Source organism: Caretta caretta, chromosome 4 (genome assembly GCF_965140235.1).
Source record: "Caretta caretta isolate rCarCar2 chromosome 4, rCarCar1.hap1, whole genome shotgun sequence".
Lineage (NCBI taxonomy): Eukaryota > Metazoa > Chordata > Testudines > Cheloniidae > Caretta > Caretta caretta.
In genome coordinates this window covers 88,870,070-88,882,353 of record NC_134209.1, presented here as the reverse complement: position 1 = coordinate 88,882,353, position 12,284 = coordinate 88,870,070, and the positions used below count along the sequence as shown (strand labels likewise).

Sequence of the window (12,284 nt, the reverse complement as noted above, 5' to 3'; positions counted from 1 at the left end):
AAGGCAGTGGTTCAGGCAAAATTGAAATTAAAGGCCTTAAGTGAATAGGAGAGTCAAGAAACTCTGTATGAGGTTGACATAGCAGGATGTCAAAAATATGACTATACCATAAAATTCACTCCAGGAAGTTGTTTATTTATACGTGACACTTTGCCACTACCTGAGATGAGACCCATTATAGTGCACAGTGTGTACAAGAGAGCACAACTCCTCATGGGAAAAGTGCAAGGAAGGGTTCAAAAACTATTACAGACGGTCTAAATGTTTGTATGGAATTGAACATACAGTAAGAAATCCAGTGACTGGTGTGGCATGGAGGCACTGAGCATTGATTTCATTCGGCAGCTGCTATTGGTGGGGAAAGACTGATCTACCACACTAAATGCCAGTGGCATGCCAACTGCATATATGTTGAACATGGGTATTGAAATCAGTATGGTACTTGCATGTCTATGCAACAACCCGACAAAGACTTCCACTATAGAAGGAAGGAAATGTCATGAAAGCATGCAATGGACTATCAATTTCTGCAGTGGTAAGATGCTGCCCCACTCTAACAAACACATATTATAGTTATTACAGGTAAAAGAATATCTCTATTCCTGGTATTGTTAGCATGTATAAGAAGTTTACTACAAAACAAGCCTAGCCTCTCAGAGATTATCTGCTGTGACTGAGATCCACTTGGCACAGGAGCAAGGAGGGGCAGTTACGGAGCTTGTTATAGCGCCGCAATTCTCCCTGTGGTCCCACCACAGAGAACTGCAGCCTGGAGGTCTGCTCTAGCCTATGCCAGGTGGCAACAGTCCCCAAGGAACCATCCACTAGCTGAGGTCAGCTGGGGCACAGCACATTTCAGCCACACTTCCTCTCTGTGGAAGTGGAATTCAACATTGGTAAGTACTCAGGTGCTCTGTTATGATGCACATGGGAACAGCTGCAAATTTCTGCAGAAGACGACGAGATACTATAAACTGTAAATTCTGGACGGGAAAATCAATTCACAGCTAAGCAATAGTTACATTACAGATATAAGCTCTTTCTGTTGGATAATGTTCTTAAAAGTAAGCATATTGTGATCCCATTAAAGCTCAAAAATTATACTTCATGAAGTGCACATTGAAATGGAAAACTCAAAAAGAGAGCACAAAGGATAATGTATTGGCTAGACATGAACAAAGGTATTTGTGACACAAATTCATCATAAATTGTGGTAACTGCTTGAGCAACACAGTTGCATATGCCACCCATACCTAAAGAACAGCTATTAAGTACAGACACCCCAAATGAAGTATTCAACATGATTAGGTAAAATTTTCACTCTACAGAGAAGATAATATTTGGTTGTCATTGATGGATATTCAAACTAACTGCAAGTACCTCAACTAGAGGAGGCCACTTCAAAATAGATCATCTTAAAACCAGAAGCTACTTTTGCCAGATTTGGGTGTCTGAAAATAGGGAGGAATGACAATGGACCTCAATTTGCTATTACAAATTTTGAGATCTTCACACAGGGGTCTCTGGATTTGAGCATATTACTTACAGTCCAAAACACCCACAAATTAATGGACTGGCAGAATGTGGTGTTACAATTGTTTAAAGAGACTACACACACGCACACACACACACAATGGAAATCCCTATCATCTGTAAACCAAATTTGTAGATTTTTGTGGCCACCCTAGCCTACACAGAAATACTGTGACCTGCTTAGAATTCCAGCAACACAGGCCTATCTGAAGAAAAACCACAGGGCTTGTTTGGTAATGAACTGACGGACATACTAAAGAAACAATAAGAAGGAGCTGCATCTTCAGGATCGCTTGCTGACTGGTCTGTTGCAACTCCAAAAAAAGCACATAGTGTTATAATAGTTAAAAAACCCTGAAAAAAACCTCATTTGAAATTGAGTGTTTGTGAAACTAGATGTGTTCATGTTGGAAATAAAAGAGAATAGTTTAAAATTAATTCTTGTATAAAAAACTAAAGATGGGTTATAGCTGTTATTTTTGCATCAGGATGTGAGACGTCAAAAGTTCACTTTCTATATCAGAATAAAGGGTGACTTTACGATGTGAAGTAAGAACAAAATGGTTTAACCGTTGAATGCAAGTACTCTTTGCATAAATTAGAACAACATGTTAAGAAAGCAAAATATTCAAGCTTCCTTTCTCATGCACAGAGATCTCAAGGAATTAGTAAAATTAGCTCTTGGATAGAACTGACAGGTACATTTTAACCTTAATTTGGCTTTTTGCATGAAAGTCACAGAACCATCAAAATTACATATAGACAGGGCCAGCTCACAACATTTTGGCACCCGAGGTGGGGAGCTCAAATGACGCCCCCGTTCCCCCTCGCCTGGGCCAAAACTTTGAAAGGTCTCTTGTGCCCTCCTTCCGCCAGCACAGCACTCCACCATCTCTGTGCATCTAGAGCAGAGAGAATACATATATACCAACAGCAGACACAATTTTCTATACTCTGGGTCTTAGTGGTGCCCCTCCGCACAGTCTGGCACCTGAGGTGGCCGCCTCAGTTCGCCTCATGGTAAGGCCAGCCCTGCATAAAGAAAAGACTCGTTAAATTATTCTATTAATTGAGCCCTATTACTGCTGCCATCATATGCCCTATGTTATTTCTTGTTGCTGACAAGAATTTTAGTGCACAGGGTACAGATAAATTAGCAGTAGCTGTAGTGGTGTTAACAGGAACTTGTGAAGTCCATCTGGTAGAGTGGCAAGCTTACACCAGCCTGGTAAGAAGAGAAAATCTCATGTTGTTACATGTTGTAGATACATGTTAGCTCTATTTTTGTTCCCATTCCTAAACCATACAAAGGGAAATGCCTATGTTGTTGGGTAACAATATACCCAACCAACATAAAGTACAGATGCTATGAAAAGTTATTTCAGTGTCTCTCTCACAGGACCACTAAAAACATTCAAGTTTATACATTAGCTATTAAAGTCTAAATGCAGTGTAAGAGAGAGCATCTTTCAAACAATTGATGAGAAGAGTTTGAAAAGTGGATATTTATCAGATAAGAGAAGGTTGACATGCTTTACTATAGTGGTAGCTGCAGAAAGCTGTTTTTCTGAGGTAAAAACAGAGATGCTAGAAAAATGCTAGAAAAAATGAAGGAATATAATCAACAATGTACTTCATTTAACCAGAATATGGCTTTTGCACTGCATATTGAGTTATATTTTTATAGCACAAAGCCAACATTGATTACCTTTTCAGCACAGCGTGCCTGAAATTAGATACACAAACTCCTATTAGCAATACTAAGAGTTGTGTACCTAATTCCCTGCATACTGCACTGACAATTTATCTAAAAATACAAATCTAGTTTAACTCCATAAGTTTCTTTTTGCACATTAACTTTCCCAAAGTGCATAAGGAATATGATGCACAATTGATTGAAAATTTACAAAAGGGGCTGGTATCATAGAATAATTCTATTTAAAATACCGATTATCAGGTATACAAATTAATTATGGGTATTTCTACTGGCTCTCTTTTCCCTATGCTGTTTAAATACAAGGGTAAATTTACTCCACTGATTTTCTAAGGAAGGCTACAGATGAAATCTACAATTGTAAATCATTAAAACCTGCTATATCTTAACCAAGGTAAGTCTTAAGCTTTACTACATTCTGAATACAAAACAATAAAGGAGTCTTACACCGCATGCAGGATGTGTACACAACCCATCCATTCCTCCCAGAGCTTTATTTCAGTTTTGATTAATTACTCAGGGTGGTTTTTTTAAGGCCTATGTTATCACTTTTCTCTTAGACCCCCATGGGGAAAAATAAAAGTCAGTGCCTGAGAAGGATATTAAAGAAACCCCAAGCAATCAGTGGTGTTGTGTGCAACATTTAAACCCCAATTATCTTATTTTGCAACTCTCTCTTATCGTCACAGTTCCATGAGCTGGACACCCCTAGCTCTTCTCTCATATACTGGATCTATGTCAGATTCAAGGGGAACATTGTGTTGTTCAGGACCTGCTTTGTACATTTAAATTAAATCTCACAACAGGAGAAAGGGATAAGTGTGTAACAAAATGTCTATTATTATGGTGACAGAGTGAGGCACCTTTTAAAGCATTTTCCTGTTTTGTTTTGTTTTGGTTGCCCCCCCTCATAAAAAAGAATTTGTGGTCCACGAATGATCAGAACCAAAATAAATTATGGTTAAGTAACTGAACTTTTCTGATGTGTAAATTGAATCATTCCCACATGCTGGTGTTTCATAATTAAAAAGATCCTTTTCACTGTGGGAAATTTTACTGAATTTTGTATTAAAAGAAGAAACAAACCATCAATCAGGAGGGGGTAGGGAAACTCAAAGAGCTCAACACATTAAACTTGAAGAGTGCAGTTGAATTCTGAATGATTTGCTCCAGGAGACTGTAGATCTTTAAGGCAGACTACTGTACAAACATTAATGAGCAGAGTGCTTATCAGATATTCTGTTCTAAAATCTTTTGCAGTTCCCTAGTAGAACACAATTTCCATTTGGTGGAAAAGCCCCAGAATATGGTTTTAAACAAACCCTTTTTTCAAGGTTCACAAGCTTTAAATTACTAGACGTTGGCTACCATTGAGAAAACTCACTGAGCTATAACCAGAGAAAAAAATAACCAGGTACAATTCAATTCACTATGGTTGCCATGTAAGTGCTCCTCAGGAGGATCAAGACTTGTTGGGAATAAGATTGCTGCCTAACACAAACTCTTCCAGGTGAACATAGACATTTAACATATCATACTTATAACTCAGGTGCTTTTAACTGAGTTTATTAAAGTTCATGGCTACTGCTAAAAGTTCCAAAATATTAAGCAAGAATATGTACCATTAAAAAGCAAATATTTACCATGGTATAGCATGAATACCTCACTGTGGCTTATATTCAGAACACAAGATAAAGGTCACGATAACTAAACTCAATACTGAAATACGATAATTTACTTGTTAATGATGTCTTTTTTCAAGGTCAGTAAATATGGGGTGGGGGATAGGAAATAGAATGAGAAAAAAGGAAGGGTGAAGAAAAAAAGAGATGAGCCAGATCCTCAGCTTGTGTAAACAGGCATAGGTCCATTTAAGTTAGAGCTATGCTGATATACACCAACTCTGGACTTGACCCAATATCGTTAATATAACAATTTAAGGACATAATCATTGATCCAGCAGCAGAGATTACTGGTAATGGATTAGAAAGTAGGGTACAGAGACAAAGGACAGCTTGGTCTTTTGTGATTATCAGTTAGACATTTAATCACTTCACTGCAATTTATGAGTCCCAATACAACCAGAGACCCTGGGATGTTTTGACTTACCTTCTCTTCTTTCTTCACTCAGGAATTCTTTGTTTTCTGAGTTTAATACAACGGTTTTACTCCAGCAGGTCACAAACAATCCAGAAATCTGTAATCAAATGGATCACAAGCATGGATTTATCAAGGAGAACCTTTTAAAAATATTCTATGTATAATTATTCTTAATTACAAAATACCGTAATAATTTTCAATTCTATTGAGGGGCAGAAATACTAAATGTTGATCTTGTTCTGGGTCATCATCGTTGTCTTCTGTTTAACAGTAATGCATGTGTGCTTCATTGGATCTCAAATATTATTTAAAAGGTAAATTGAAATGTAGATTATCTGCTGTGAATATTTATTATGGATATTGCTAGAGTAATGTTACAGCATTGGAAAAAGGTAATTTTACTTGATTGTACCTAGAATTTCTTTGGTGAAAGTTTTCCATCAAGAAATTCTAAGCCATCACAAACCAAAACTGTTTGTGGAAATGCATCAGAGTCATTGAAACTTTTGTCAGGTCCAGGATGGAATACCCCAGAGTAGCCTAGTGGCTAGGGCAGCGTTTTCAAAAAGGTGGGTTATGACCAGGTTGTAGATGGGTCCCAGGTCTGGTGCTGAGGGCAAGCCCTGGGGAGCGAAGGGAGGGTCTAGAGAAGGAGGTGGCAGCACACCGTGGGGGAGGACAAAGATGACAATGCTGGCTTATGATTTCATTCCCACCCCAAATTTAGACCCTGGGAAGGATGTTAACAAATAAACAAGCAAACAAACAAAAGACAAAATGAAGTTGGTGGGTTGCCTTAGTAAAAAGTTAGGGAGCCAATGGATTAAGGCAGATGCCTGAGATGTGGAAAATGTAGTTCAAGTTTCTTTTCTGCCTGATTTGAAGCAGGGACTTGAATCTGTGTCTCCCATATCCACTGACCACTGGGTTATTGACTATTCTGAGATAGTCTCTCTTCCTCACCCTCAAATTTCAAAAGGCTTTGGTTTCATATCAGAACAAAATCAGATGTCCAAACCTCAATTTAAAACAACAACAACAGAATTCTTGTTTTCTGGCCAGCCTATTATACCAACAGTAGGAATTACTTTTGGGGATTCCATATTTGTTTTTTCTCATTTATTTCCATATTTTATCTTGTCAGCTCACAAGTAAAATGTTATTTCCTAACTGTCACTGTCCAAACTCACCCTGTGATCTGAAAGTCTAGCTGCATTCTTTCTGGCATTAACATTGTCAATAATAATGATTTTTCAGTTGTAACTTAACAATTCTATTGATGTGTGAACTAGAAAACATTCTAACTCACTCTCCCATAGCCCTGTAAACCCAATAGAGTCAACAATAGTAAGCAACAAAAACAAACAAAAAGACAATGCTTAATTTCATAAGTAAGTAGAATACATATAGAGAGCAGCTTTATTGAGCAATAAGCCATTTTCACATTGTCACTTTCCTGAACAATCATCATTAACTGTTCAGAAATTAATTGTAATGTAACTTTCTACATTTAACTTTCAGCAACTTTTGGGGTACAGTCAGTCACAAAAATAGAGAATTAGTAATTAAAAGGTGGTGTGCAGAATCAAGTGCTATAATGCTAGCTTCTGAAAATACCACTTCATACTTATCATACTCTCTTTAACATTCTAAACATGTTCAATTTTGGTACTCTCACTGAGGAAAAAAAAAGATTTTCATGCCATACATTTGAATTTTGCAATTATTTTTGCTTTTAGAACTTCTCTCCAAACATTAGTCTATACAGTCTACAGTCCACTCAATTATTTCTGTGAGCCTGTCAGAAATACTGAACTCTGTAACAACAAAAAAAGGATGCCGATGGAATGAAAAAGGAAAGAGTCAAATGTAACACATTTGTGCCAATATCTTTTCACCACAAGGTGTTTTCTTTTCAATGTTTTTTCAACATCATACCATAAAAATGCATTATGAAGGACAATTTCCCCAATATTTTCTTTTTAAAGGAAACAGGCCAAATCTAAAACCACCACCACCACCACCACCACCACCACAAGCCGCTTTTACAGGAAACCTTTAAAAAAAGAGGCAAAGAGTCCAGTGGCACCTTATAGACTAACAGACATATTGGAGCATAAGCTTTCGTGGGTGAATACATGCATCCGACGAAGTGGGTATTCATTCACCCACGAAAGCTTATGCTCCAATATGTCTGTTAGTCTATAAGGTGCCACAGGACTCTTTGCAGCTTTTACAGATCCAGACTAACAAGGCTACCCCTCTGATACTTTAAAAAAAGAGTTATCCCTGGTAGATGGACCAGAATATGAAAAGAAATGGTAAAATCATAATCTGAAAAATAGTCGAAGACCATTCTTAGTATGTTCTCCACACTTCAGAAGGGTTTCAGGGGTGATGATCTCAGTTTATGGAGGCAGAGACTATGGATATTACAGTAGCTACCAATACTGAATGGCAAAACATTCTGAAAAAATGGCTCACCTATAGTTTGTGTAGCCAACTCCTAACTGAATCATAGGAAGAGATAATGTTATAAGAGATGATAAACTCAAAACAGGATAATGGAAGCCCAGATAATAATCCCAGTCATGAATGACCTAACATCTTGGGACACTGCACATGTCTTGTCACACGCCTTTAATTGGGGAAATAGATAGAAAACCTTCCTGGGATCACACACAGCTGTGAAAAAAAAATTATGCACACTAAATGCAAAATAGATAAATAGTATTTATGTTCTGTTCCAAATAAGTCACTAAACACTACAAAAATGGAATGGCAATTGCAATATGGAGACAAAGCTCTGAAAAAAGCTTAGAGAATCACAGAATCAATGCAAACTGTTTTACTATTTGATGGCCAGACACACAAATCATTGAGTTATACCAGCTGATGATCTGTCTCTGAAAGTCCACTGGTAAGAATGTTAAGAATCTATCATTAACTTAATTTGGATTCTATGTTTGGGTGTTCTTTCAACTTGGTTGTTTTCATCTTTTTGTTAACGGATTTAATGTTCATTTAACAAATTGCTGATATCAAGTTTATTTGTTTTTGCTGTGGAAACAAGGTGTGAAAGTTCCTACAGAGCTACTTCATGCTCTTTGGGGTCACTAATATTACTGAATCCCACTGTTCAACACTAGAGAGTCACAAGAGAATGTGTGCCTATATAGATACACACACACACACAATTTATGGATGTGTATTTTTTTCTATTTCTTGTAAACAAAAATTAAATTTAAAATTTTATACAATCAAGGTTAGTTACTAGTAACTAGATTTCTTTGAAATGAGCCTCTTTACATTCACACTTGAGGGATGAAAGTGCTTGCACCACAAGCTTTTGGAATCTACTACTTCAGGAATTCTGAACCTACAACTGAAAAGAAGCTGGGCAGGCAAGTAAGGAATATGAACGTGCAGAGGCTCATCTCAAAAACTCCAGTTACTTGTAAGCAACCTTCAGTTTCTTCAAGTAGTCTCTGCACATTACCAACTATGGGAGTTTAGTAAGCAGTAATTTTTATTTTTATTTTTAAAAAGGAAGGTGGAATGAAGATTTCTAGGTGAAAATGAAGGTGCAGAATTGCCAAAAATCAGCATCAACTCTGTATGCCAGGTCAAACATGTATTAGAAATGACAGCAACCTCTCACTCTCCCAAAACAAGCCTCAAATGAAGGAAAAAATAGCTAAAAAGCACATATAAAACTTCAAGTAGCTTCCTTACAAAATTCTGTGATGAAGCCCATGGGAAAACATGTTATGGAAAACACATTATCATAATAATTGTGATACATAAGATGATGTATTTGGGTAATCTTTGAGCTGTGATGAAAGGCCACTTAGTCCCACCTCCTGCTTTTGGGGACTAGGAAGGAATTTGAGGATTAATCTGGTCCTCATAGAAAATATAAGACACTGGATATCCAAAGCATGCAGCCAAATCTTCCTGGATATGAATAAGGCATGGAGAAATACAGACAGGCTAGTGGCCCAAGTACGATGGACAGAGACCATCAAAGACAGAAATTAGGATAAGGACATAGATAGAGACATATTTTCTGTATATAATATGGCATATGGAGTCATTGGGCCTGTATATCTCATTAACTTTCTGTCCTGAAGTAACAGCTATAACAAATGCATTGTCACAAGGCTATGGAGGAGAACAGTATGACAAATGTGTGACTAGAGTCTCCAGGAGTCTTGTGAAAAAAAGCTTCACACACAGAAGGGACTATTCCTAGGGTAGTTCAAATGAATCCATCTCACCACAGAACTCAGAGCACAACCCACACATGACAAAACAACTACCCCAAGCAGCCCTAGTGAGTACATAGTGCAACCATTTCATTAACCCGGTTACTGGAGCATGAACAAAAGGACTACTGACCTGTGTACCACACAGTGAAAAGTTGAAATGTCAGCCAATTGCATTCTAATACATAACAAGGGAAAACCATTTCCAATCAACTCTCTTTTGAGCTGCTCTCTTGAGAGTCTCTTCCAGTTCACCAGAGTTGGTCAGCTGGGTCAAATTTTCCAGTTTTCCAACACAATATTCAGAACTGAGCAGGCAACTCTCCATCAAGAATCCTTGCAAACCAGAAGTCAAGCTGTCAACCCAAGGAACTTCACCTTGCGTGGAGACTCGAAGATATCTCAACCCTGAGATACAAGATCCAGAGACTGGAGAACAGCGACTGAGGGGGTCACCATGAGACACAGAATATTTAATAATAAAAAAATGTCAAGCTCTGTTCATAGTTAAAATAGGATCTAGCTTTGTCCCAGCTGACTTCCAGAATCAACAAAATCAGAAGGAACATATAGAGGACAACAGTGCCAGCAAAAAGAGTCCATCAGTAACATTGGTTCTTGCTCATTCCTGAAGCAAAACCAGTGACAATGGGCATCGCCATTGGCAGCAAAAAACTTTGCTGGGGCTTCCCCACTTTGTAGAATAGAGAATGCAAGATGGAGACATCGGTAGAGCACTTGTGCTATTGAGTATAAACTTTGCTCATAGAGTCTGCCAAAGCTTCCTCTTTCCCTGGCAGGTAAGACATTGGATTGATCCAATGGTTGATGCTACACTTTCAAATATATAAGCATCCTGACTCAGCTGGTTCTATCAGCCTTTACTTTGGCATTTGATACAATATATCACTTTGATGTTGATCATCAGAGTATAGAATGGTTTGGATTTAATCAGAAGAAGTAAGTCTGGCAGTCCAAAACACAGGTCTCAGTTCCAGGACACTGAAGTGGAACCTTATTTCCTGCAGAGCTCACAAACCTTGAAGAGGTTAGAAATCAAACGGAGTATCCCTGTTCACTAACAGAAACTATTATTGCAGATGGAAAGGGGAGGTGAGAAGGCATATAGGCATGCTCTTTTTTGGTCTTTCTTTGTTAAACATCTTGAATATCCCAAGTTGTCATGGTTCTGGTATTTATAATATCAAGAAGAGGATTGAATGAGGCATTCACAGGGCTGGTTATGAACAGACATACTCTGTCAGGTACAGCAGATGTTGGCACAGGATAAAACCCTAAGTTACAGAGAACCACAAAACCTAAGATAAGAAGCAGGTAACTGAAAAAAAAAAAAACAAGACCTCAATGTCCATCCATGTATACAGATGCATTGGTGAGAAGCTCTTTGCAGAACTTGACTCTCTGCAGTGGACTCTGTTGACTCTCATAGATCCAGAATTTCAGTAACTGTTACATGGAACATAAAGTGAATGAAGCCAGAGAATTAGCATCAACCTAGACAGATCTGGGCACCTTGGCCACTTTGGAAAGTGATGCCTCAGAGTCAAATATTCTTACCATTGGACTCAGTCAACCAGCAGTAGTCCTAGGATTATGATGCTGATTTTGCCAGACGTATTTTTTTTGACACTGATGAAGCCAGACCTCTGGCACCATTCTTGTTTGATCTAGGAAGATCTGAAGATTCTGGCATCGCTTATCCCAGCCACAGAACCAGTTTGACCTGTAACTCTCCTGAGATAGTAGGGCAGTTCTCCGAGCATTGGATTCAGGCATGAATGGAGCCAGGCACAGTAGTGCTGCTTAACCAACACATAGAATTGACAATGCCAGGTCCTCAGCCCAAGATTCAGTCAATATGAATTAATCCAGGGACCCCTGTGCTACTAATGTTGAGCATAAAGTCAATGATTCCATATCCTTGGCACTTGGTGGATCCAGGGATTCAACTCTGTGATCTGGGGATCAAGATGTTGCTCATAATGACCATAAAACCACTTTGGCAAGCAATTTTCTAAAGCTGACAGGGCTGGATCACTGATAATAGACTTGGTTAACCCAAACTCATGGACTCTGGTGCTGCTTATGCCAAACACGTGACATTCCAGAACCAATGGTGTGGGATTCTTCATGTTAGACTTAGGACTTGTCTACAAATGGACACTCAGGAAAATTGATCTGAATTAAATAAGGGCTTGTTACACAAACATTCAGTTCATGGCAGGTGAGGGTGTGAATATACCCCGCACCTGCCTGCCTCAGAATAACTAACTATCCATGTGGACCCTTCTGATGCACATTAACAGTTTGTTAATGTGCCATGATCTAGTCCTTTTTTGAAACAGGACTAGATCAAAGCACATTAACTGTTAACGTGCATCAACAAGGTCAACACTGACAGTAAGGCCAGTAAGGGAAGATTCACACCACAGCTTGTTGTAAACTGATCACTTGTGTAGACAAGCTCTTGAGGTGTTAATTTAATGTGGATTAGTTAAACTGCATTAAATCCCTGTGTAGACACTCTCATTTAGAATTAAAGGGGCCTTAATTCAGTTTAGTTTCATTCACTTTGGAAGTGAATTAAACAAAGCCAAATTAAAGCCAGTTTAATTCTGAATGAGTGTGTCCACACAGGGGTTTAATTT

The 12,284-nt window shown here is 38.3% G+C and overlaps 1 protein-coding gene across 35 annotated transcripts in view; it reads right to left on the bottom strand.

Annotated features, from left to right (window-relative positions):
* The window catches only part of TENM3 (teneurin transmembrane protein 3), a 2,220,601-nt gene that overhangs the window by 690,158 nt on the left and 1,518,159 nt on the right, over positions 1 to 12,284 (bottom strand). For all 35 annotated transcript variants that reach the window (XM_075127819.1, XM_075127816.1, XM_075127814.1 and 32 more), the window contains one exon: positions 5,357 to 5,444. The gene's annotated coding sequence lies outside the window, so the exon portion shown is untranslated. The remainder of the gene's footprint in view (positions 1 to 5,356; positions 5,445 to 12,284) is intronic.